The sequence below is a fragment of the Myotis nattereri genome (genome assembly GCF_964212035.1).
Source record: "Myotis nattereri genome assembly, chromosome: 10".
Taxonomy (NCBI): domain Eukaryota; kingdom Metazoa; phylum Chordata; class Mammalia; order Chiroptera; family Vespertilionidae; genus Myotis; species Myotis nattereri.
The window spans coordinates 25,320,723-25,348,368 of record NC_138085.1 but is presented as its reverse complement, the minus strand read 5'-3'; positions in this window follow the sequence as shown (position 1 = coordinate 25,348,368).

Sequence of the window (27,646 nt, the reverse complement as noted above, 5' to 3'; positions counted from 1 at the left end):
ACTATCCCTCTCCCTTCCTCTATGTAAAAAAAATGAAAATATATTTTTAAAAAGACTCTCCTATATGCCTCTGTCTCTCATATCCTCTTTGTCTACTGCCCGGCGTTCACGTGGGTACAGCCTCTGGCAGAGGACTGTGCACCCCACAGTGCCTTATAAAACTTACACCAAACACCCACAAAATCCAGCCGGCCTTCCTATGTTCTAGTCAACGGGTTAACCAACATATTAACTCTGAGAGGAAGCCACAGAATCGGTAATTAAAGAATCTCCTGCACAGAACAATGGCCACTTTGTGCTGATTAGTATATTTAGATCTTTGCAGCCCCAACTGTGTGTGCGCTTCCCGGGGGCCCTATAACAGCACCGCATGGAACTGATGCTCTCCCAGGGAGACCCTGGCCTTGCTTCCTGGGAACAGGGACCTGCCAAGAGCACCCGAGGCGGCTGGGGGGGGACCCGAAGGCACAGGAGGCACTGGAGCTGGGTCTGGGCGGAAGGGCCGCGTCCGGGGCCTCAGGGTCAGCGAGACCCGCGGGCTGAGCCAGGGCCTCAGCAGCGCCAGCAGCCAGGAGGGCCCGCCCAGAGCTGCAGCCACAGGACACCCCGCTCAGCTGGGAAGGAGGCCGGGGGCGGCGCGGGGAGGGGCGGCGCGGAGCCCAGGCTATGCCGCCCAGGGCGGTCGGGTGCGGGGTCAGGGACACGCGGCGACCAGCAGCACTGCCGGCCGGGCCTCGCCTGAGTCACTCGGGACGCGCGAGGCGCGGGAGCCCGGCTGCGCCCCCGGGGCCACAGCAGAGTCTGTCACGGGGACTCCGCCGCCGCTGAGCGTTTCCTCCCCCTCCGTCCCCCGATCCGAGAACCGGCGAGCAGCAGCCAAGGACCGCGGGCGTTAGCTCCCGCTCTAAAACCAAAGGAAGGACTCCGCTGAATTTCCCGTCCTGCTTCGCGCGGGGCCCGGGGGCGGGGCCTTGAAGCACCGGGTCTCGCGGGAGGCGCAGCAGCCCAAGGTCCAGCTCTGCTCCCTCCGGGGAGGATGCAGGGTCCGCCCGCCGGTACAGCCTGGTCCCGGGCGCTGCGTGGAGCCCGGAAGCAGGACCCGGTCAGCTGGAGTCTGAGCTGTGACCGGACCGTCCCGGCCTCTCCATCTGCGCCGGGTCCTGTCACTACAAGCCTGAGCTGCCTCCACCCGGAGCTGCCGCACCTCCAGGCAGGTTCTGCTTGCTCCCCCGTGGGACTGGGGCGGTGAGGGGCGCGCTGATTTCCCCTCTGCCGGTGCTCCTTCACCCTGTAGGGCCAGACCCTGTGAAAAGTGCAGGAAAGACACGGAGGTCCTCACAGAAACATGGCATGCCATTTCTGAGCTTCACAGATACACCGCCAGGTGACGCCTAGACCTGGATGAAGCACCCCAGCTTTACCTGCCCTCCCTCTCCGTAGACTTAGCTGTACAATCTCACACTGATGGAAACTAGAAAACTTTCCTGAGCTCTGCTCTCCCACTGCATAGGATGTCTAGGTTAAAAATGTCAATGGAGCCCTAGCTGGCTTGGCTCAGTGGATACAGCATCAGCCTGCGGACTGAGGGGTCCCAGGTTCCATCCAGGCCAAGGGCATATGCCTGGGTTGCAGGCTCCATCCCCAGTAGGGGGTGTGCAGGAGGCAGCTGATCAGTGATTCTCTCTCATCATTGATGTTTCTATCTCTCTCTCCTCCCTTCCTCTCTGAAATCAATAAAGAAATATATATTTTTAAAAAATATCAATGGAGCTCTGACCCCGTTGTTCAATTGGTTGAGTGTCCTCTTGTAACCAAAAAAGGTTGGGAGTTTGATTTCCAATCAGGGCACATACCTAGGTTGCAGTTTGATCCCGGGTGAGGGGCATGCAGGAGGCAATTGATTGAAGTTTCTCTCTCACATAGATGTCTCTCTCTCTCTAAATAAATAAATAAATAAATAAATAAATAAATAAATATATCCTCCGGTGAAAACTATATATATATATAGTTTCCTCTCTCTCTCTCTCTCTCTCTCTCTCTCTCTCTATATATATATATATATATATATATATATATATATATATTCATTCAATAGACAACTTATGGCCTAAGAAATCAAGTTCAAATTCTTTATCCAGAAATATAAAATTGGCTGAAACCTATGTCTGCACTAACATCATCTCCTGAGTGTCCCCAAACACACCTTGCACTTTGTGGTCTTGGGATCTGGGTACATCCTCATTTCTTTATTTGGAATGCCAGCCCTCAGGGTTTAGCTCAAATGCCTCTTCTCAGAAGACTTCAATACAAGAAGGAGTTTGCTGAGAGGACTGAATACTTGCCCCCCCCCCCCCCCGGCCCAAAATTCCCATGTGGAAACCATATGCTGTATGTGATGGTGTTTGGAGGTGGTGCTTAGGTCATGAGAGTGGAGCATTCCTGACTGGCATTAGTGCCCCTTCCACAAAGTGAGGACCCAGTGAAGGGAAGGTTGGCAATGAGCGAGAAAGCAGGCCCTCAGCAGACACTGAAACTACCAGCACCATGATCTTGGGGATTTTCATTGAGAAAACACGATGCTATGTCCCTGACAATGATCAGAGAGACCAGGGCAAAGCCAGCGGGGCAGGCAGAACGTTCCGGGACCAGACCAGGGACGGTGGGTCCCTCGACCTGCCTCCTGAGTGCCTAAGTGCGCAGATGCTGAGCAGCAGGTGAAATAAGTGGGGAAATGCTGTGTGCCATGCCCTAGCCATCTGTTATCGTGTGCTCCTGGGATGAAGATGTTTTTATCGTGAGTGTGTGAGCAAACCTTATTCCTTTACTAAAACTAGGGTCTTTTGTGAGTTAAGAGTCGATTTAATTCACACTCATCTGTTCAACAAATGTTCACTGAGGAAGGCCGTGTGGCTCGGGGCTCAGGTGTCAGCGACCTGGACTTCTGGCTCAGCAGTGGACAGCAATGTGACCTGAGTCTTCCAAGCCTCAGTTTCCCCTTGTAGAACACAGGGCTGAGCAGAGCTCCTGCCTCTTTTCCTTTTGTGCAGATCAGAGATAGGGGAGGGGGGGGGCCCCGAGGGATGTGTGAGGAGCCGGGAGAGGGTGCGTGTGGGGCCCACAGGGGAGCAGGGCAGAGGCCATTGCAAGGACTTGGGCGTTGATCCTGGAGGCACCTGGAGGGTTCTGAGTGGGAAAATGGCCTGGGAAGGGTTCGTGCTAACGGTCACCCTGGCTACAACGTAGAAGAAGGAGGTGGTCAGGCAGGAAGACCCCCTTCAGGGGTCAGAGACGGTGGTGGGAGGATTAGCTCTGTGGTAGTGGATGTGGGTGTGGGAGAGGGTGTGGGAGTTGGAACTGACCAGGCGGAGAATGGCTGGGAGGGAAGGCGGGGTCAGCCCATGTTCTCAGCTGGGCCTTTAGTGGACAGCACTACATGCAGGAGACACAGGCTCAGAAGGGAGGACGGGACCATCCTGAAACCTGAAATGCTCACTGGGATGTGCTCTGGTCTGAGCCCTCTGAGGACACACAGCCCTTAACATACGCAGTGGACACTGTGCATGGGTGGGTGTGATGCTGTGTGAATGCTCTCACTGAAAAGTGAATACTCGGAGAAATCTCAGACAGGGCTCTCTGGGAGGTCTCTGAATTGTGCTTGCGACTTTTCTCTCAGTGTGACATTCTTTCCAGTTGAAAAGTTAAAGAGTGTACAGGCCAGGGGTGGGGAAGGAATGGGCAATGTCGTGGAGAGGAGGGGTGGCTCAGAGCCCAGGGCCAGGAGGGAGGAGTGCAGGGAGGGGTGAGAACCAGTGGGAGGAGGGGGGTGGAGGGGAGCAGGAGAGGGAAGGGGAGCTCTGTGGGTAGTGGTCCAGGCCCCGGTGGAGGTCTGGCGGGAGTCCGGTGCCCGGTCATGTTAAAAGGCTGCAGAGGCTGGAGTGGGGATGGTCTGCCTGCGACCATCGGGCTTATCAGCAGTGGTGGCCACGTGCAGAGTTGGTTTGTTTCTTCCCAAGTTGAAGTGATGACCATTTGAAATGGATGGCTCTCTCTTTCTTTTTTTTATGTTTTTAAGGTTCGCTGCGTGCTGGAAACGATGTTGGTTCTGAAGAACAGTGGCGTGCAGAGGATTCCGGGCTGTGAGCCTGAGCCTGTGGAGAAACTGAGGAAATTGCTAAGAGGGGAAGTGAGTGCCCTGTGGACGTGGACCCACCGTGGAAGGCTGGGAGGTAGTTGGAGCCGCGAGTCGGGTGCCCGGCCTGGTCAGCAAGAGTTGCGAGGGATCGAATGGCAGCTGTGTTTCTGCGGTGAGACCCTGTGAGGGGCCCGTGTGCAGTGTGTCCCTGTGAGATCAGCATCCCCCACACTTAGCCAGTGGTGCTGGACTCGGCTGTGCAGCAGAATCACCATAGACCTTCTGACCACTTTGGAAGAGGGCCCACCAGGACCGGAGGCGTTAGCCCAGCAGAAGAGGGGCTTGTCTATGTAACCTCCCCAGGTATGTTTACGTGGGACCACAGCAGAGACCCACCGCCCTCTCCAGTCAGGGCGTCCTCTACCCTTACTTCTTTATTCATTTTTCTGAGGAGAATTCTTATTTTATATATACTTTTATTGACTTCACAGAAAACTGGAGACGGAGCGCGAAAGAGAAACGCCAATGATGAGAACCATTGATTGGCTCTCTCCTGGACACCCCGCATTGGGGATGGAGGCCACAACTGGGACATGGGCCCCAACCTGGAAGCCAACCATAACTGCCTGGTTCTGGTTCATAGGTTGACACTCAACCACTGGACCAGGCCGACAAGGCTCGGGTGCCGGTAAACCTGCTTGTATAAAGAAAAGAATGGTATTGCTGGTTTAGTTAGCTTCAAGGTAATCTTTGAAACTATTGGAGAAGTTGCTAAGAATTGATAACTGAAAATTTGAGAATGACTTTCTAAGACCTAATGAAACCCACTTTTTCTTTAAATCCTATGGCAAGGATGTGCTTATTGATTTGAGAGAGAGAATCATTGATGTGAGAGAAAAGCATCAGTTGGTTGCCTCTTATACACACTCCCACTGGGGACTGAACGCCCAACCTAGGTATGTGCCCTGACCGGGAATTGAACCCACAGCCTTTCCGTGTAGAGAATGATGCTCCAGCAAACTGATCCACACCGGCCAGGTCGTGGACCAATTTTTAGGAAAGAAAACTTTCTGTGACTCCTAACCTTTGTGCATATCTGTGGTCCAAAATACAGCTCAGTCCATGGGAGTTCATGGAACACCTTGATGACTTTGAGTTGAGTGAATGAGATGCAATGTGTGCAATGTGCTCATCACTGTGCCAGGCTTGTGCTCACTCTTTTGTGGTTTCAGTCGGCCTCATCCTGTTTTCTGTGTCATTCTTATGTATTTTCCTTAAAAATAGCACTAGGTTTATAAATTTTGCATCGTTTCTCTAAAATGTTGGCCCTGAAAACGGGGAGCAGAGAGTTTGAAATTTTATCATCCAGTTTATATCCCTTTGGCATAAGCTCATCAATTCAACTGTTCTTGAAATCTTGACTTGCATAATGATAAATAATTTTCATTATCTCAAGGTTCCTTAAAGTATATGTTATCCGCTGTGTTCTCACTTCAGGTCACTGCATCTATAAATTTGTTTCCAGGTTAGATCACATTTCGTTGGACATGAATTGAAATCTCATCATGCTGCCCACAAATGAAGGCGGTTAGATTTATGGAATAGCTTCTGTACGAGGAATTGATTGAGATAGTTATGAAAAAGTAACCCCTTTAGGTGGGATTTTTTCAGTTTTGTTCTTTTGTTCGGGGCAGGAATAGACTGCTGGGGACTCGCTATGATTACAAGGAATATGAATGGTGCTCTGTTAAGCATGATTGTTCTGTTCTAATGAGGGAAAGCACGTTCTGATCTGGTGGAGAGTTGTCCGCCCTGGGACATGGGAGCTAACAAGGGAATGCAGGCCACCCTCCTTTCTGAGAAAGGCCTAGATCAGCAACCTCGTTGCTTGTAATCTGGTCCCGGAGCCACCCGGCCTCTGCCAACACCCAGCCCGAGTTGCCTGTAACCTGTAACCACTATACCTTCCTACTTTCCCAGGCCTGAAATGTCTGCTTTCCCGTGGGATCTTTGTCCTTCTACCCAAGATAAGCAGCTGGCTTATTGGGGGAGGGGGACAGGGGGTAGAGCAGACGTTTCTGGGTTACCTGCTGCTCTCTCCTTCTGCTGCATTCATGGAATAAATGATCTCAACCCTGTCTCTGCTCATTGGCTCAAGGAGTGACCAACAGCCCGGACCCATTGCTTGTCCAGATTCACTTTCAGTAATTTTATAACAGTCATTGGAGCTGGATAATGAATCGAAATGCTAATCAGTACTCTCCCCCCACCCCCAATCTAAGTCCAAAGATTTCATCTACTTTAAACAATTTAAATTTGTCTTAAATTAAGAATGAGTTTTTTAATTCACCCAAGTAAACCATTACTAGTTTAGAAATAATTGATTGGCAGCCTAAATGTTTAAATTCTGTTCTGAGGGTGCCTGTATATTTGTTCTCTAAATGTCTTTCTTGCATGTGCTAATTTAGTACTCCTTGCACTGAAAGCTATGTACAAAGTCCTTTTGTTAAAATATTTTCCAGTCCGGCCGGCACGGCTCAGTGATTGAGTGTATCACTACGACCAGCAGGTCACCATTAGATACCCAGTCAGGGCATATGCCCTGGTTGGGGGCTTGATCCCCATTATGGGGCGTGCAGGAGGCAATTGATCAATGCTTCTCTCTCATCATTGATGTTTCTCTCTCGCTATCTCTCCTTTCCCCTCGGAACTCAATAAAGATATATTTTTTTAAAATATATAAAGTATAGCCCTAGCCAGTTTGGCTCACTGGATAGAGGGCTGACCTGGGGATTGAAGGGACCCAGGTTTGATTCTGGTCAAGAGCATGTACCTTGGTTGTGGGCACATCCCCAGTGGGGAGTGTGCAGGATGCAGCTGATCGATGCTTCTCTCTCATCAATGATTCTCTCTATCCCTCTCCCTTCCTCTCTGTAAAAAATCAATAAAATATATATTTTTAAAAATATATATGTATATAAAATATTTCTCAAATATATAGCTTTACTTTGTTCATTTTTCTTATAAACTACACATTAGTGAGTGGTCTGTCAAATTGTTTTTTAGGCAATTGACTGGTGGACTTGAGGGGTCTTACGTATGAACTATTGACAGTCGATGGTGAGAATTTCCGAGCTGGGCTCTGTAGGTAAGACTTCACAAAATAAAATGACTGTGTAGTTCCCTGAAAGGAACGAATCAAATTTCTGTAATGTGGCTGATGGGAAAAAATAATTTTTTGAAACATAGACAGACATATCAGAATGAAGTGGTTAATTTCCATTGATAATGGTATAGGATCTATAAACATAACCTTTATGTTTCTTTATATTTTATGTGCCAGATAGATCTTAATCTTGATGGGGAGAGTGTCCTAATTTTTGCATATTCCTAAAGCAGTTGGCATGGGGCATGAGCCTCTGGCAGAGCCGTTTAGAATGCTTGGCCTAGAGCAGTTTGGTTGGGGAGCCATGGAGACAGTGGAATGTTAGGTGTGAGGTCGGTGGGCGTGGAGTCGGTGGGCGTGGAGTTGGAGGGTGAGGAGTCGGTGGGTGGGGAGTTGGTGGTGCGGAGTTGGTGGTGCGGAGTCGGTGTGAATTGTCAGTGTGTGAAGAGTCGGTGTGAAGAGTTGGAGTAAGAAGAGTCGGTGGTCGTAGAGTCGGTGAGTGCAGAGCCGCTTCCTGTGTGAGAAGGGACTGTCCCTGCCTCCCCCTCAGGGCTCTTGTGAGGAGTGACTGTGCAAGGACAGAGGGCACCTGGCGCAGGACCGGGGATGGGCAGAGAGACGGTGTCCAGGTGACTCCCGAGTCTGTGAACAAACCTTTCCCGCTGCCAGGCTTTGACCAGAACCGTGTCCACTGGCGGCAGGTCCACGGCTTCCCTTCTACCAATTGGGATCCCTTGGCCTGGCCTAGGGGAATTCGGCTGAAACTGGCTCTCTGACAGCCCCTGAGGAGTCCCAGATTGCGAGAGGGCATAGGCGAGGCAGTGGGACTCCACTGGTATATGATGAGGGCGGGGAGGGACACAGGAGGTTGGCTAGTGGGGAGGGACCCTGGGAGGGCCCCAGGGCATGTCAGGCCTGTCTAGTTCAGCCCCAATCAGCCAGACCCCAGCAGCAAGCCAACCTGCCAGTTGCAGCGTCTGCCACCCAGTGGACAGTGCATGTCATAGCAAGCTGTTGAGTGGCCTTAGCATATCATTCGTGTATTATGCTTTCATTGGTTGAATGGATGACCGGACACTTAGCATATTAGGCTTTTATTCTATAGGTTGTTAAAAAAAAAAAAAAAAAACAAACAAACGGATAGGGCCTGACTGCTGTGTTGCTTTCTGTAAGGATGGATGTAGGTGGGTGACTGGCAATAAGGGTTTCTGCTGGCAACTAGGATGTGGGTCGAGCTGTGATTTGGGAGTCGCTACGGCCTTTCCAAGACATGGTAAACCAGCTAAGGGGCCTGAGAGCCATCCGTCCTCCTGTCACCTGCTTTACAGCCCTGTGCTGTGCGTCACTTTGCTCAGACACCACAGAGGCCTCATGGGTCTTCATCACCTACCACGGGGTCAGCATGTCTTTTAGTGGCTGTAGGTCTCCCAGCAGGACCCTGTGTTGGAGTCCCTTCTGTGCAGCTGAGCTCTAGGAAGTGAGCAGGTGCATGGAGGCCCTTCATCCTGGGGAATGAGGGTAGCGGCACTGGGGCGGGGCAGGCCAGCGGGTTCCATGGTGCGCATCCTCAACCCACCCCTCTTCCTGCACTAGGATCGTGGACACATCCCCCAGCAGTTCCTTGAGGAGCTGCTGGGGGACATCATGGCCCTCGAGGCTGAACAGGTCCAGAGGAGGAACCAGCCTGCCCACCAGAGCTGGGAGCCGGAGCTGCTGATAGAAGGTAGGCAGCAGCCCCTGGCGCCGGAGAGCCAGCCTGGCTGTGGCTTCTCCCTCACCCAGGGAGCTGAGCCCTTGGCTCTGAATCTCCTGGGTCAGCCCACCCTCAGCCCAAGTCAGTAGGGTGTGATTCAGGGGCCATTTGGGACCGTTTCATTGCCATTCTACCCAAGGGGAACATGAGGGGCCTGGCAGCCTCAAAGTCAGGACATGAACTACAAGTAAGTAGATTCAGATTTCTCAGCGCCCGTGTGGGCAGTCCCGGGAGCTTCCAGATGACAGCACGCTGACCCCAGAGGCTGTCTTAGATCTGTCCGTGGGGGATTGAAAGCTCTGCATGGCAGGAGCTTCTCCAGTGCTCACTCACCTGCATTATAACAGAGGCCTGGGCTGATTTCCTCCGTTCATGTCCTCCTCGGGCAGATGGGTGCAGTCTGCACTCTGTCTCCCTGGGCAGGGGCTGCTCAGTGACCTCTCCTCCTGAAGGACCTCACCCACGGGTGGCAAGTCCTCGACACACGCGCCCCAGATCCGCTACCCCCCACAGGCATACTGGTCAATTACCGTGCCTCCCACTCCCCAGGTGAGACACCCAGACCCCCCCCCACTCTGACGGCTGGCCCGGACCATGCCATGTCTTTGCCGTCTCTGTGAGTCTCTGAAATCCTTGACTAGACAGTCAGGTTAGAACTCGGTAAAAAGTGGTTCCAGCAGTTCCACCGTCTGGAACTTCTGCTTTGGCCTCTCCACGGTCACCTGCCTTCTTCTTAAGCTCTGGATGGCTCACCTACCGGCCCCCAGCTGAGCCAGCACAGGGGCCACAACCAACAGCGGCAGCACCTTGTGTACGACACCCAGCTGACCATCCCCGGCCCTCACAACTTGGCCTCGGGGTGGGGGGGTGGCCGTCTGGGGGGATGGTCCTCTCGGGGCCAGAGTCAGAGAGGGGAAGTAGAGGCCCTGGAAGCTGGGCTCTGACTCCACTTTGCTCTTCAGCCTGCACGCGGATCACTGATTTGGAGGAGAATACCCATGCCCTCCGGGGCACAGTAAAGACGCGGCAGGAGGAGAACAAGCAGCTCCGGAAAGAGGTAAAGTGGGCGGTGCCCGGAATAGACGGGCAAGCCAGTGGCCAGGTGTCCCGTGGGGTGACAGGTTTGGGGTTTGCTCTCAAGCCAAGTTCACTCTGTGACCTGACTGTGGCACTGGCTGGGTCTTTGGCTCTGCAGCTGGAAGAGTTGGGGACCCAACTCACCCAGGACAAGGCCAACAGCCAAAAGGAAGAGCTGGAGGGAGAACTCCAGTCTAACATCGCCAACACCGTGAGGCCCGCCAGGGCCACGCAGGTAGGCCCTCCAGAGAGCATGTCCCCCTGGCGCCCCCGCCTGCCCGAGGGAGCCTCCGGGATCACAGCCGTGTCCTGGTCATTGATCAGTGATTCCTGGGTGACCATATTCCCTCGCTCAGCTGCAGCTCAGACCAGCAATTCTCAGCCACTGCCGTCCGCGGGGGCAGGTGTTGCCTCCCTGGGACACTGGCCATCTTGGTGGTGGTTGACAGGACTGAGGGAAGGAGGAGGGCGGTGCTGCTGGCTGTGCCCATTCGATGGTTGTTCCGTAAATATCAGGGTCAGTTGGCTGCTAGTGTTGTTCAGATATTCTGTATCCTGACTGCTGTGCTATGTACTTTTTCTTTTTCTTTTATTTTAAAAATATTTTTATTGATTAAGTTATTATTTTTTTGTGTGATTTATGACTATGCTTTTATTATGTTCAATTTGTAACAATGAAATTGGGGGTCACCGCAACATGAGGCACTGTATTAAAGTGTCGCAGCATTAGGAAGGTTGAGAACCACTGGTTTAAGGTTTATTTCAACCTTGATTGCTGGCCCCTACCTAGCCTGGCCCTGTTCCGGGCTTGGGCAGGAGGCAACCAACTGATGTGTTTCTCTCACATGGATTCTTTCTTTCTTTCCCTCTCTCCCCCACTCTCTCTAAACATCAGATATCCTCTCGGGTGGTAAACGTGGTCGGGGGTGAATGTTCTTGAGCATCCCCAGGAAGGCCTACGGGGATGCTGCCTCCACATTCTGGAAGGTGTTCTGGACTCTGCCAAACAGGATGAAGGATTTCTCCTCCAGATCGATGAACCCCAAGTGGTTCTCATCGAACAGGATGACGACTCTAGGGTAGTGCCAGTGTGAGGGACATACGGGAACAGTTTCCATGCCATAGAAACACATCCTGCAGGTCCAGGGGTAGTTCTGGTCCCTTGGGCTCACGCCCACAGGCAGAACAAACGGGACAGGCTGCTCCTCTGCAGCTGCAGCCCCGGACTCCCCTACGCTGGGCTGGGCGGGGCTCTGCCAGCCATGGCCCTCGCTTTCCTTGGTCCCGTCTTCTTGTTGCTGCTGCTGCTCCTGGAGCACCTGCTCCTCCATCTCCCGGACCACGAGGGAGAGCTCGTGGAAGTCGCGGAAGATCTCGCCATCTCGCAGCTGGATGCAGCGCGTAAGGTGGATCTCTAATATGTGGAATGCGATTCCCGTGCTGTGCGTGAGCCTGGCACACTTCCCGTGGAAGCTGAGCATGAAAATCGTGAGGCCCAAGCGATCCGATCGCATTTGCCTTGGAAGAGGCCTGGCCTGATGAGGTGGTCCGGGTGGCTGGGCGGGAGGTAGAGGCGGCGGTAGGTCCGGCAGTGATGCCGCACTGTGACATTCCATATCAGCGCCCACCGTCCCGAATTCCTCCCTAAGCCGCGTGGGTGAATCCCTTCGGTGGTCTCTCTTCTGGCACTGGCTGGTGAGCCTGTCCTTCCGAATCTGCAGGTGGCGGCTGTGGGGCCTGCGGTGGTGGCCTTCCATGCACTCCACCGTGGCTGATTTCCGCTCCGTCAGGCAGATTCGGAACGCGGGCTTGAATTGCATTGGGCCGTCCACATGGGTGTTAAGACCAGGCCTGTACGTCCAACCAGTAATACCTAAGCCGTCCACCGCTACATACAGCAGTGTTTTATAGAGCTCAATATCTCGCCCCCACAAACCCAAAATGTGTCTGTCTGGGTGGAACAGCTTCGCATAGACTTCTAGGTAAGACGTGCCTACTGCCTCCAGATTCTGCAAGGTTTCACAAACGCCAAACTCCTCCCGGCAGCTCTGTCTCCAGATGTTGTCGATGTGCAGGGTGCGGCGGAATTTGGTGCAGACCTGGGCCAGGCTGGCCAGGTCGGTGACAGGGAGCGAGGCACAGATACCCACCAGCATCTCCACCCGCAGGTCCTGCAGCGAGCAGTGTGGGAGCGGCCTGGGGCTCGCGATTCTTCCACTCCCCACCCAGCACCCCGCTGCGGCGTCCGCCTAGTGCTGCTTTTCTGCTGGGGCCCGCTTGCCCTCGGCCGCTGCCTTCTCAGCCGGGCCCTGGCTCTTCTGAGGACACCGCTTGCCCTCGGCCTTTGCCATCTCAGCTGGGCCCTGGCGCTCCTGAGGACACCCACATCCCCGCGAAGAGTCCAAGCCGCAGAGGCAAGCGCACTCCTCCATGCCTCCTTGCTTACCAGCCACCACAGTCAATGAAGTTATTACATATGTGTTCATATCCCCACATTGGCCCCTATTGGTGGGGGGAGGGAACTCATGCTCTCAGCCCCGTGTTGTCCGTGTCCATTGGTTAGGCCTATATGCTGGCATAGAAGTCCTTTGGTTGATCTCTATGTCCTTTTAAAAAAATAGGCTTTTACATTTGGTCACAGAGGGCAGCCAGGGAGCTGATCCAGAGAGCGGGCATCCTGTGCCCCTAAAGGTCCCGAGTGTGGAGAGGGCGCAGGGCTCCCGTAGCACCATGTGGGCCCGGCCAGCGCAGTTCCTTCAGCGCTGGGAGAACCGCACCCAGCACGGCGGGTGCTGCCTGCCCCGAGGGTCCCTGCTCTTTTGGGGTCTGCACTTGACCTGCTCTTGGCCCCTCAGTGCGTGTGGGGGTACAGGTATATGGGGTCTGTTGCTCCCCGGGGCCTGCACCCAGTGAGGCATCCTCACCTTTTCCCTCGGCAGGAGGATCCTTCCATTCTGGGCCCCCAGAAACAACAGGGGGCCGAGGAGAGGGAGCTGGAGGAGCCGGGGCAGCAGGACAAGCAGGTGCCCGAAGCCCAGGAGGCCCTGAAGCAGGAGCAGGAGGCCAAGGCCCTGGCCCCCGCCAGAGAGAACCACGGAGAGGAGGAGAGGCTGCGGCAGGAGAACAACAGGTACCGCCCGCCCCTGCAGCAGCATCTCCGCCTTCAGTCACACCAGCTCCCTCAGCTCCCGCTGCGCTCAGCTCAGGGGAGTCCCCTGGTAATGGTGCCCTTTCACCCGCCCTGTCACGGTCACAGCTGATGGTCAGGAGGGAAGGGCCTCCAGCTGGTGGCTGGGATGGAGCATCGTCCAGGTGTGGGTGACCGCCCCTCCCACATGGATGATGGGGATGACTGTGTCGGGCACGGCCATCTTCATCCTCTCTCACCAGCCATTCCAGAAGGACATATGCTTGCTCCCCGTCATTCCCGCGTTCCCTGTTGGCGAACTCACCTCCTCACTGAGATGCACTTGTCACCCCCCTTTGGTCCCCATGGCCTGTCAGGGGCCTGTCCATAGGGCGAGATCCTGGAATCGCCTGATGTGCACATTTGCAGCTGCGGTTGAACAAGGCCTCTGACTCCTGCCTGTTTCAGCTCTCACACTCCACACGAGCGTCCCTTCTGTGGTCCATTGCGTACCATGGAGTCCTCTTCTCTTGCTTTTTGGTGGCGATTTCGCTGTTTGAAACGGCCCCCAGGTGGAGTGCTGCAGTGCTGTCCAGTGTCCCAAGTGCACGCTGCGCTGGGCCTCAGGGAAAATATCCGAGTGGCACATGAGGGTCGTTCAGGCCCGAGGTCTGGTGCTGTTGGCTGTCCCAGTGAGCATATGGCACAAAGCGTCCTTATGTCTTGATTGGTTGGCAGAAATGTGGCCAGAGACTCACAGGAACTGGTGGGGACAGTTGCAGTCTACACTGCTCAGTGCTCGCGGGGGCTCCATAGGACATTATACCACGAATCCTGAGAATTGACTGCGTTTTAATCCTTCTCTTCAAACAGATGAGGAAAGAGGCTCAGAGAGATTCAATAACTTGTTCGGGCCAGTCCTGAGTGTAGTGGCCCAGTCAGGACTCAAATCCAGGTCTTGTCTCAGCCCAGTGGCCTGACCACGTGAAGCCTTCCTTCGCACAGCCTTGTTCTAATATGTTTGGGGCTACACAGTCAGGTGCCTGCGGGGCCAGGCAGGTCCAGCAGGTGGGGAGGGAGTGTCAGCGGCAGGGCAGGCCCTCGTGGAGAATACACACCCTCTGAAGGCGGTCAGCTGCGGGGCGGACCCGGGCTGCCAGGCCATCCTTTTGTTTCTACTTTTTTATTCTTCTTATTATTTAATCCTCATCCCAGGATACTTTTTCCATTGCCCTTCTGAGAGAGAGGGAGGGAGGGAGGGAGGGAGGGAGAGAAGGAGGGAGGGAGGGGGAGAGAGAAACAGCGATGGGAGAGACACATCTATTGGATGCCTACAGCACACACCCCTCTATGCCGGGGAGCAATCCCACAGCCCAGGGACATGCCACTGGGAATCCAACCCGTGACCATTCCGGACACAGGCTGATGCTATCACTGCTGAGCTGCCCCTGCCAGGGCCTTTGCTTGATGCTTTCTCCCCACCCTCCCAGAATCTCGGTAGCTGAATGTTGATGTGAAACGGAACATTTTTAGAAATATTGAATAACTAATTACTTTAAATTAAATCACGGAGACTGTGTGGGCCTCACAGGGCCCACCTGTGTTCACATGGAGTCCATGAGCCTCTGGTCGTTGAGATTTCAGGTAGAACCCTTACTCCTGGAAAGCCAGTCGGGTAATTATGCCGATGATAATGATGATGATGATGTCAGCGGCTTTACATAATGCTCCAGAATCTCTTATTTGTGTCAGGAGTTGGGATCAGAAAGGGACTTGGAATTGGGGAGAAGAGCTGGGCAAAGGCAGAGTTTCAGAGCAAAGATGATCTGATTCCAAGTTTTTCAAAAGTGTTTCAGTCGAAGAACCCTTTTTCCAAGGAGGCAGACATGCAAAGCCTTCCATGGGAAGGATTTTTCACAGGCTGCTCTGTTGAATTGTGTCCGAGCCTGCCTGTCCTGTGTCCCAGCCCAGAGTGTGGCAGCCGGGGTGGCCGCATAGAACCCCAACGGACACAGTTTAAGAACCTCTGAATGTGCTCAGCCCTCATTTCCACAGGGGAAAACCTGAGGCCCAGAGAGGATGGGGGTGTGATTGAGGTGTACATGGGACAGAGGCTGGGAGTGCTCCTGAGCCCTGGGCCTTGTGGCTCTCCACCCGCAGGCTCACTTCCTGGACTGAGCTGCTTCAGGCGGAGCAGGAGGAGCTACGCTCCCACTGCCAGGAGCTGCAAGCCACCCTGGAGCAGGTGCAGCAGAAGATGCGGATCTGGCAGGCCATCTGGCAGCCTGAGTACCAAGACCTGAAGGCGGAGCAATTGCCCAAGGAAATCTTGCTCTACAAGCTGAGCATGCAGTGTGAGGTGAGGCCGGGGGCTGGTGGGCCTCAGGACCGGGCCTGAGCCTGGGGCTGACAGCCTGGGGCTCAGCCAGGTCCGAGTGGGTCCTCATTGGCATCTGTGCCCAAAGACTGTGTGGGAATGTCACCCAGAGGCCGAGAGGAAGCCAGAGGCATTTAACGGGGACAAGCACCTTGGCTGGAGGGGATGTGTTAGAAAAGACCGCTCACCAACCTTTGCTTTTGTATTTTTTAAAGCTATTTTTCTTGATTTGAGAGAACAAGGGAGACGGAGAGAGAGATGGAAACATCTATGAGGACAAAGAATCGTGGTTCCGCTGCCTCCTGCACCACCCCCGCGGGGTGCCAGCCCACAACTTGGGCCTGTGTCCTTGACCGGATTTGAACCTGGGACCTTTAGTTCGCAGTCCGATGCTCTCTCCACTGTGCTAAACTGGTTAGGGCCTGACCTTTCCTTTTCGCAGGGCCGGGGGGGTGGGGGGCGTGCATGGAAGCAGCTAAGTGCTGTTTTCATTCTGTCCTCGCGGCTGAGCTCTTTGCTCTGTGCTCCCGGTGTCATCTCACTGAATTCTCACAATGCTTTTGTGAGCTGGCGCCCATCCTCATCCTCTGAGGTTGGGTCTGAACTCAGTTTGTTTGAAGCCAAAGCTTGGGCTTTCCCGCCACTCCAGCCCGATGATGTTCTGGGTGGAGAGTTGAGCAACCTCAGCCCCGAATTCCTATCCAGCCCGGCATTTATTTTTCTGATGTCAGAGAGAGGAAGGGAGAGGGAGAGAGGGATGGGAACTTCAATGAGGAGAGAGAACCTCTGATGGGCTGCCTCCTGCACGCCCCCTACTGAGGATCAATCCCTCATCCTGGGCGTGTTCCTTGACCAGGCATCTCTTTTGGGAACTCCTGGTGCATGGGGGGCCGCTCCACCACCTGAGCCACACCCTTTGGGCTGCTTCCTAATGAGACACTTTACATTCTTTTTAAAAATGGCTGTCAAGTCCTCAGAGCCTCTTGTACATTTTGCACTGATGGCGCCTCTCTGCTCAGACTGGCTGTGTTTTCGTGCTCAGTGGCCACACGTGGGCAGGGCTGCGCGACTGGCCGGTGCACTCGGCCATCCCCATGTCATTGGCTGTGTTGATTCCTGTGACTGGTGAAGCTCATGCCGAAATGGCCATGTTCATGCACGTGGCCCTTTTCTCCTTTTGGGAGCAGGTTCCCAGCAGTGGAGTCACAGGGGCCCGTGGTGTTGAGGACATTGTTGATCTGTGTTTCAGTCGCTCACCCTTGCGGAGAAGGACTGGCAAGAGGAGAAGTGTCGCCTGAGGAAGGAGATAGACACCTTGAAAGAGCTGAACCAGAGCCTCCTGGACGCATGGGGCCAGCACTGCACTGAGAACGTGTAAGGGGGAGGGGTGACCGACACCTGTCCGCACAGGGCTGCGGGCTTCCAGCTCCACGCCCAGGCCTCCACGTTCTGGGCAGAGAGCCCGCCGGCGAACTGGTGTCCCCAGGGCAAGGGAACAGACCATCTTCCCAGTGCAGCCTGCTCTCCTCTCCCCGGAATGGCTCTAGAATTCTGCAAGGAGCGGTGGTTGGATTTTGCTGGCTTCAACGACATGGCCCACTGCCAGCCGCTTCTTAATCTGCTTTTGGAATTAAGCTCAGTTTAAAAATTATGACAGAGGTAAAGAGAGGTACCTAGGGAAGCCATCCAGGTCGCGGGTTGAGCCCGTTCTCTGTCTGATTTCCGCTTGAGGGGCTGGAGAGAGGGTTGTCCTCCCTCTGCTGACGTGACACGGACCTGGCTGTGGCAGGGGGCCCTGCGAGGTGCACAGAACCAGTGACCTGGTGGCCACACACAGGCAGGGGTGATGGCGTGTGAGCAGAGCTGTGTGCCCAGCAGACAGATGTTGAGGAGCTCCAAGGAGGCGGAGATGGAAGCGTGGTGTGGGAGTTGTGGTTCTGCAGCTGACCCGGATGGGGACAGGGCTAGCCGGGGGGGCGGGAGTTGGGGGGACGTGAAGGTGGAGCACGGGTGGTCGGGGTGCAGGGAAGGTGCAGGCAGTGGCAGGAGGGAAGGCTGGAGCAGGGGGCACTCAGATGGGGAAGGCCTCCATGCCTTGCTAAGGAGTCAGATTCCCTGGGAGTGAGTGTTTACGGGAGGCTGGTCTAAGGGCCGAGGGAGCTGCCAGAGAGGAGGCAGGAGGAAGAGGCTTGGTGCTGGAAACCTTGGGGTTGGAAGTCAAGTGACCCGAGATGCATCTGGTGGGCCCAGGGTGCTCTTCACCCCTCGGTGCTGAGCTGTGGGACTGTCCTTCCTTGTGATGGGGAGTGGCTGGCCAGGAGGGACAGAGGGACACGGTCACAGTGGCCACAGGGGCACTGACCCAGCCCCACGGGGTCACGGTGCTGCTTCACGTTTCTCCCGGGTTCTTCTGCTCGTCTACAGCTGGCTCGCCACTGACCCAGGAAGGTTTACAGGGAAAGCCACACTGTAGTTTGGGGTGGAAATGACCATGGACTGAGTTGGCTCTCTACAGCGCAGCGGGTCCCAATGGCCAGCAGAGGTTGGCTAGGTGCCAACTAGAAGCATCGGGGCCTGGTACCCAGGGGGATGATCTGATGAAGGTCTTGCATTAGACAGTGTGTGCAGGAGGCCAGGGAGTGGGCAGGCTTCCTGACCTGCTCTGAGTGGAGTCTTCCTAGCCCGGGGCGGGTTGGGGGCCTGTCTTGTGTGAATTTGTGCGCCTAGTGGTGGGGGTCGGTCAGAGCCAGACAGGAAAGCGCTCTAGCATAAGGCGCAGCAGCACAGCTGAGGGAAGAGAGGAACACAGACTAGAAGAACAGATGCCGAGCCAAGGCCGCTGGGAGCAGGTCAGGGTCGGTGGTCCTGGGCCCAGCGGTTTGCGAGTCATCGCTTTTCACAGCTGCTCACTTCACGGTGAAGTCTCAGAAAAGCCCGCGTCTTAGGTGGGACCTCGGCAGGCTCATGGCCAAAGGAGCCCGAGCTGCTGCCTCGATCCAGGGGACTAATGTTCAAGCAGGGAACCAGGGTCTCTGCCGTCAAGGCCCACGGGTTTGCCATCCTGAGTTGCACATGGTTCAGGGCTTGCTCTCCTGAGATGTGGTCCAGCCTGCTCCTTGGTGCTACAGCAGGTCTCCTCACGTGTTAGGGTTCCCGGACCCACGCCACAAGCTCCCCTCCCCATCTTCCCCCCTCGGCGAGCTTGACGGTCATGAGAACCGTGATGTCATAGTCCCCGGAAAATGCCGGCCCTTCTGGGCCAGGTCCCAGCCAGGGCCGATGAGTCCCTTGACACGTTTTATATAAAACCAGACTGTTCTTTCTTTCCCCTCTGTTTCCAGCGACACCCGGCAGACTATGCCTACAGGAGAGGCGGAAGAGGACAGAATTGGGGCTCCAAAGGAGGCTCAGTGTCCTGCTCCTAGGAAGTGAGTTGATTTCAGCAGCAGGAACTTCAACTCAGAACAGGAAGCTGCTCTTTCACGAGTGGGGAAAGCCATGTGGAGCAGTGCCCAGTGTGTGGGGCCCGCACCTTCCCCTCTAGGGCAGGTCCCCTGAGCGCACCTCCCTCCCAGCTCTGAAAGAACTGAGAGTTTCTTTCCGGCCTTCCTCGGGGTTATCCTCTGAGGGTGGCGAATGCCAGATGCCATGTCCGGTTGAAGGGGCAGAGAGTCTGGATTAGAGCCACTGAAGCAGGACTGTCAGGCTGTGTCTCCAGGTTTCAGGACCTAGAAAGCCATGTTTCTGTTTTGGGAAGGAAGCGTGGGCCGGACACCTGGGCCAGCACCCATGGTCTTCAGTCACAGGAACCTCTTGGTCTTCCCTACATTCCTCTGGAGTCTCTGGACGCCAGGGTGGTTCTCAAACACGTTCCCTTCTGCAGAGCAGCAGCACCCCGGTGGTGGGAGGCTCGGTCCCCGAGGCTGCGGGCTTCTGTCCAGCAGGCCTTCCCCTGCGTCCGGGCCTGAGCCCCAGGAGCTGGGCCTTCAGATTGTCCTGCCCCAGCCCAGCCTTGAGGGCAAATCACCATGAATCCTGCAAGGGCTCTCTGTTGACATCACAAAACCACATAATTTCCCACCCTCCTCCTGTCCCTTGTGTTGGCGGGGACATTGAGGCCTCGATGAGGAAAGTACTCGAGTTGAGTCAGCACAGTGTCGCTCTGTGGCAGAGCCAGGATTAGAACCAGCTGCGGTGCTTCTTGTGACATTAGAATGCCTCCATTTCTGGTTAGCTGCACTGTATGACCCTTTAAGTTCACTGTTTTCATTGATTCGTTTTTATTTTACTATATATATATATATATATATATATATATATATATACACACATATATATATATATATATACACACACACACATATATATATATATGTATATATATTAGTATATTTTAACTGAATTCAGAGAAGAAGGCTGAGGGTGAGAGAGAGAAACATCAGTGATGAAAGAGAATCATTAATTGGCTGCTTCCAGCACACCCCCCACCGGGAATTGAGTCTGCACACCTCCCACCGGGAATTGAGTCTTGACCAGAATGGAGCCCAGAACCCTTCAGTCCATAGAGTGATGCTCTACCCACTGAGCCCAGCCGGCTAGGGCTATTCTAATTTTGCTCAATCCTCACCTGAGGATTTTTTTTCATTGATTTCTGGAGAGAGTAGAGGGGAACAAAGGGTTGGGGGGAAGAGAGAGAGACATCAATGAGAGAGACATCAATATGAGAGACACATTGATTGGTTGCCATCCAGCACACGCGCCCAGTGGGCCCAGGGATAAAACTGCAACCCAGGTACACTCCCTTGACCCAGAATCAAACCCTGACCCTTCAGTGCTTGGGCCACTGCTCTAACCCCTGGGGAACACCAGCCAGTGTCCACTCTTTTTCATCCACATGGCCCACTGGGCCCACCCTGTTCCCCCCTCACCCAGATTCCTCAGTGCCCGGAAGGGGCTAAGTCTGCCCGCCTGTCTCACCTATTGGGAGCTCCAGCGGGAAATGAGGAGGCCCTGACTCTCCCTGACATGGCCCTGGGATGCACAATTGCCAGCACACCTAGATGAGCACAGCACCTCTCCCGGTGCCTCCCGGTGACGCAGAGTGGAGGCTGCATGTGAGGTTCTGTTTCCCGAGAGGCTAGTGCGGGTTTCTGCCACAAGGAACGCTTCTCCCGTCCCTGGGTCTGTGCGAATGAACTGCCAATGGTGCCCCACGCCCTGAGGCCACATGCGATGATCCTGGTGCTGGCAATGCAGATTCGTGGGGAACCTGGTGCTGAACCCCAAGGGAAGGGCTGCTTCCCCGGCTGGAGGGGCATTGGGGGTTGGCAGTGTCCTAACCCTCTACTCCTAATAGGAAAAAGCGCTGGAGTCGAGCCAGAGCCTTCCTCAAATTGTTCCAACGCCAGAGAGGCCACTCACGAGGACAAGCCAAGTCACCCGCAGATGGCCGTCCTGGGCCCCAGGAGGCCACCCCATCGTGCTCATACTGGGAGGAGAAGGGAGACGCCCGCAGTGGGCCCCCACCAAAAGGTAGGAGGGGCTGGCCTGGCTGCAGGAGGGCAGTGAAGGGGAGGATCTCAGGCCTTCCTCGAGGTCAGGGCAGAACCGAGGAGATGCGAGCTGGGTGCGTACACGTGTGCTTGGAGCCTGAAGGGGGCTCCGCACGCCCCCGTCTGCCCCCTCAGGTGTGTGAACACCCAAGTAGAACATGTAAGCCCACGTCACTGTGGCGGCAGTTTCATCCAGAACCATTTAGTTCCTTCAGCATGAGGAGCCTCCCCATCACGTACACTGTTTTGGGTCCTCGGATATCCAGAGCGGATCTCCAGACAGTTACCGCGGAGACACGCTCAGGAGAGGATGTGTTTGGGGCTCCTTGTCTCTGCCAGGCCTCGGATTAGCCATTTCTGTCGGGGGAGCCCCCATGTAACCCGTCGTGGACATCTGCCAGGCCTTCAGCCAGGCTCGGGCTCTGCTCTTGCTGTTGCTCTGAAAAGCAGGGGTGGTTCTCTTCTCCCACCTGACCTGGCCCTGAGTCCTCCCACCAGGGGGCGCTGGACCTGCTCATTGAGGGCTGTGATGGGAGTGAGCCATTGGGTCCACAGTGGATTTGTAGCTGCATGTGCTGCCTGTGTTTCCTGGGATCTAAGAGGCTGTCAGCTGTCAGCTGCCCGATTTTGTGCTCATAGAAAGAAAGTGATCGGGTGGTGGCAGTGAGGGTTTTGTCAGAATCGCCACCAGCCTACAGTGACTGGGAGGGATGCTCCAAGCTGCACCCTGATTTCAGAGATGGAAGGTTGGGGGTTGGGGGTGAACCAATTAAACAAAGCCATTGACTGAAAGGTGGTTTAGTTTTCACATTCACTTTGAAATATCATTTTATTGATTATTTGCCTATAAACCTGCCAAACATGCCCCCTGAGAAAGTTGACAATTTGATGAAGGACACTAGGACTTTCTGAAGACGGGGCCAGGCCCGAGACTCGTGGGCTCCCAGGGGCTGGGGGGACAGGACCTGACAGGACCCGGGGCCGTGACAAGGCGCCCTGTGGCTGTGACGGGTGCAGCAGCCATTCCGGGTGGCAGTCACCACTGCAAGTCCTGCTGTGTCACTCGAGATGCAGAAATGAAGTGTGCGCACGCGGACACACTGCCTGGGGGCTGCTGCTTGCGTTCCTGGTCTCACAGGAGGTGAAGTCGGGGAAACGCTCACGTGCAGGTAAATGACCATGAAGCTTACTGCCTTGTTAGCATGGGTTTTCTCCAGAGGGTTCTGTGGCCTGGGGTTTTCCTACTGGCTCCTCACACTTTTGGACATGTATCACGTCCACTTGTGTGACTGGCTAAGTTGATGAATGAGCTATAATCATCCCAATTGAGTCAGCAAAACCTTCTGAGAAAAAACTGCTTGACAGATCCCTGCTGTGGTTTGGATCCCTGAGTGAGCAGGTCAGGGGCTGCAGTTAGTAACGGCAGCCGTGCGAGGGGGCTTTCTGGGCTCAGCAGCCTTTCGGTAGTTGACCCACTTTGTCCGTCTCCTTGAGTTCTAGCTGCGGTGGGAGGTCGGCTCCATTCCTGTCCCCCGTTCAGAGCTGGGAGGGGAGCTCAGGAAAGCTTGACCAGGGTCAGCACTGGCCCAGAGAGTCAGTGTTGGAGCTGGGACCCGAACCCGCGTCTGACAGGTTCTGGGGCCCGAACTCTTAACCGCTGTGAGCACTGCCTGCCCTTCAAGCTGCTGTGGTCCCTGAAGATGCTCAACCAACTTGGGGCCCCAGCACTGAGGAGTGGGTCCCTTCTCTGTGGTGTGAGCTGTGCCAGCAGGTGGCGCTGCGGGGGAAGAAATAGCAGAGGTGCAGCTGTGCACTTGAATCCTCCATCAGGACTGGAGAAATCCCTTCTGTTCATGGATTGACGTGTTGAGGAAGTCACTAGACCAATTGTCTGCTCTCATAAGACTAGAGCTTAAAGGCTGTGAGGGCTAAACCAAGAGGAGAGGATGCGGCGCCATCTACTGTGGAAGAATGCTTGAGTTTGAGGGTGTTTTGGTATCAGATAGAGGTAGGTATTTTCATTATGTGCAAAGTCATCCTGCCATCAGAGGCTGTGAGAGGCACCAGAATTCTTAGTGAGCCTGCCCGTTTGTCTCAGTGGTTAGAGCATCGAAGGACCGAAGGGGCGCAACTTAGATTTCCAGTCAAGCGCACATACCTCGGTTGCAGGGTTGATCCTGGCCGCGGTTGGGGTTTGTGAGAGAGGCAACCAGTGGATGTATCTCTCTCCCATCGATGTTTCCCTCTCTTGCTCTCTCCCTCCCTTCACCTACGTCCTCCCATCCACTCTCTCTCTAAAGACCAATGGAAAAAAAAAACCTCCCGTGAGGACTTTTTAAAAAGAAGTATTATGACTGAGGAGTCCAGGTGGACTGTTTCACTGCATGCAGCAGGCCAGAAGCATGCCACTAAGTGTTTGGAGGGGAGCAGGAGTTAGTTGTGTGTGAGACAGGATGTCAGGGAGCCTGTCATTAAAATGGATGTGTAAGCGCAGCTGGTGTGGCTCAGTTGGGTGAGCATCATCCCATGAACAAGGAGATCACCTTCTGATTCCCGGTCAGGGCACACTAGTATGGGCGTGCAGAAGACAGCTGATCCATCTTTCTCATCATTGGTGTTTCTATCTCCCTCTCCCTACCCCTCTCTGAAAATCAATAAAAACACATTGGACAAAAAAGCGGATGAGTAAGGAAAGCTGCCCCCTACATCAATAAACACCCTTGCTTAATAATGTAACCCATGGAAATGGAAAAGCAGTCTAAGACATCCACTCCTTGAGCAGTACAGAATGCTCCTCTCGTGCTACGTGGAGCCCTGGCTCCAGCTGCCACTCCAACACTTGACTGGAGTCCGAGCAGAAAGGGTCCACCGGGCCCTGATGCTGGTTGTGCTGGGGGGAATGTTGCCGTCTCTCCCGGGCTGGACTGGATTCTGACTTCCCAAGTACATTTGGCGAATGTAGCGTCATTTGTCCATTATTCAGTTCATTTACTTGCTGTTTTCTGTGTTTTGATCCTTCCTCCCTTGGTTATCCGGGATGACAATTTAGCGACGGAACAACGAAAGAGTGCCTTTTGGAGCAGACAGAAGCATGTTGCGGTCAAAGACAAGCCTCCAGTGGCCAGCTCTGCTTGGTCTAACGTCATGAAATGCTGCATTTAATGCACCCACCCTCTCCTCCCTAACTTGCCTCTCCCTTTTTTCCGACCACGAAGATTTATAATCCTTTCCCTTTATCCCTGTCTTGATCATATACCCTTTATTTCTGAAAATTTTTTAAGTTTCTTTTAAAAGAACAAAAAAACTCCAACAACAACAACAACAACAACAACAAAAGCCCAATGAAAACCAGTTCGCTTGGAAGCAGAAAAATCCTGAACCTAATGGAAACCTCAGTCGCCATGACAACAAGGCCACGCCAAAGCAGGAGTCACCATTGCCCTGACTTAGTGGCTTGATGTGTCCCCTACTTGGCCTCTTGCACCGGCTGTAGCTCCTGGGCTGGCACGGCCTGGTCCTCCCTCGGCCTGTCTCCCGTGGGAGCAGTTGGAAACCCGAGGTCTCTCTGGCTTGGCTGTGTCCGCCGCTCTGCTCCTCCAGGTGACGCCACGCAGTGGAGGCCTGATGTCAAGCGGTAAGATTTGGGTGCTTCAGACTTCATGGTGGGTGTGACATTGAGTGGCTGAGGGGCAGGGGGGCAGGTCCTGGGAGAGTGAGGAGGGGCCCGCAATCCCCACAGTGGGTGTGGCTCCGGGCCCACAGCCCCTGGGCTGCCTGGAGCCCGACGCTGTGCAAACAGCCTGTCCTCCAGCTCCCGGAGCTCCACCCCACACCTGTGCCACTGGGATTGGAGAGCCCATCGCCTGTCCCATGATGAGGTAGTTGCAGGTCTTTTCGGGGTTTTGCCCTCATGTGTTTTTTTTTTAACTGGGATTCTGTTTAGCTTTTACAAGAGTATACGTTCATGGTAGAAAATTCAGAGATTGCAGAAAGCACAAAATACCAGGTAAACTCATGGTGCAGTCAAAGTCACCATGCGGAGAGGAGGGCTTCTTAAACAGAGGGTTGTTCGGGTGGTAACCAACTTGGTTCTCAAATCCTAAGGGTGCCCTCCGGGACCATGAGGGCCCGGACCACAGGTGTGGAGTGGTCCTAGGCAGACTCGGGTCAGGGTGCTTTGAAATCAGGGATCTGAGGACACAGTTTCTCACGGCAGGTGTGCCCAGGAGTTATGTGTTGGCCTTGTGCCAACATTTGGTGCAGCCTTGTGAGTTGGTCCCCCAAGTTCTCCCAGCTGCTCAGAGCCCGCCCTGTGAGCGATGGGTAGAGTGGAGTCCTCCACTCAGGCCTGCGGCCAGGGCCTCCCAATCAGACCACAGCCCGTGAGGCGCAGCCCCACCTCTGTCCCTGGGCTCCGTGGGCCCCGCTGCCTCTGCTGCTAGGCCTCGGTGTGGTCGCCCACCCTTGGCATGGGGTGTTGCAGCCCCATTTCTCACTGTCCTTCTCTGCCCCAGGCCCTGGGGACCCGATACTGAAGGGAGTGGCCCTCCACGGAGGCAGCCTTGACCACTCAGATGCCTCTGCTGACCCAGCACCCAGGCCTGGCGTCCTGACCAAAGGCGCTGCGGGAGCTGGGGTGACGCTAGGCTGTGAACAGGCTGAGCAGGAGCAGAAACTTTGGTCCTGGCCATGTGGCCTGTGAGGGGCGGCCCTGGGAGGGGAGGGCTCTCCGAGAACCCTCCTGCCCTCACTCCGTCCTCTCCTTCTTTCCTCTCTTCTCTGTAGGACACTCCCAGGTGCCCGATGACCTGCCAAGGTACCTGCTCAGAAACACCTTCATCTCCTGACCACCGGGGGACAGGCAGGCGCACCTGCCAGTAGCAAAGGGAGGATGCCCTCCAGCTCTGTGCCCGCAGAAGGACTGTCAGCCCCTGCGGGGGAAGCTGCTGAAGGCCGGGCGGTATGTGAAGCCCAACTGGAGACCTGCTGAGCCCGAGGCCCACCCAGTGCGCCCTGAGGCAGCCCTGCCTCCCCAGAGCCTTTCTCTGGGCAGAGCCAGGCCACCCCATTCCCCCCTTGCCCCCCCCACCTCCCACACAGCTGCCCGCTGGTGCCTGTCCCTAAATAGGTCGGTCAGCCTAGCCTCAGCCCAGCTGCTTGGGACCGCAGGCCACAGGCCGGCAAACAGGAGTCACCTGAAGGCGGGGGTTCTGAGGACTCTAGGGGCAGAAACAGCCAGCCACATCCTCTGCCCCAGCTCCTTCACCCCCAGGGTCCCCAGTGCCAACCACTGGACAGGAGGCGCTTCTCACTGGCTCCCCCAAAGGAAGAGAGGCTGGCTCCCCTGCAGCCTCCACCACGGCCCCGCCATGGCCACGGGAGGTGGCGGCAGCAGCAGCTCCAGCCCCAGCACCACACAGTGACTGCAGCCCCGGCTGCCAGGACGAGGCCTCAGCCCCGGACGTTCAGGGCAAGTGGCCACCGTGGCCCCTGTCCTGGCAGTGTCAGCTTCTCAGAGCCCGACGGGTCCAGGGCAGGACCACAGAGAGGGGATCCCTGCCAAGAGCCCACGCAAGTCACCCAACGTGGCTCCCACGCCAACGGAACCCTGAGAACGTCAGTCAAGGGAACAACTTAGAGAGCAGGCGGGCGTCGCCACAGCTGCGTGGGACCAGCAGGTGGAGCTCAGATGATGAGCGTGGCCGTGGGCGACTGGTCTTTTGGACCCGCAGCTCCTGAGCCTTCAAACTCCTGAAGCCCCTTCTGACCACCAGGGCCCCCTCTCCCATCGGCCTGAGGGGCCGGGAGTGACTTTGGAACAGGGAAGCCCAGACCGGCCAGACGACCAAGACCTCGCAGCCCTGGGTGGACCTTGGAGTCGGGCTCACTGTTACCCCAGAGCGTTGCCGAGCCAAGCCTGGGCCCCACACTCCTGAGCCCGGGGCCGTCCAGGCAGGTGGCCTCAGCCTGTGCCTCTCTCCAGCTGGCTCCTGGGCCCCGGACCTGCCCCCGGGTTCACTTTTCTACCATCATGGGCTCTGCCCCGCCTGGCGCAGAGAAGCCCTGCCCGCCCCCTCCCAGCAGAGGCCACAGTGTGCAGAGGGGAGCGTGTGCGCGAGGCGGGTGCAGCCTGGTCGCTAACGCGGCTGTAGCCCCCGGTGTCCACCATCGAGGATGACACTTTGAGTCTTTGTTTCTGAGTCACTCCCCGGGATAGAAACCCAATTTACTACATTCCATACCCGTGTAGGCACTCATGAAATATATGTGTTTTGAGGTGTCCCCCAAATGGATGTACCACAGGCTGGCTGTCCACCAAATGTACACGCACTTTAACAGCTGAGAACCCAGTTTTCCCTCCTTTTCAGGGTGAGCGGATTTGACGTAATGGGTGAAGCCAGACTCAGCTTGGAACCAAGAAGATGTGTCCTCTGGACTTTGTGATGGGGACACATCCAGGAT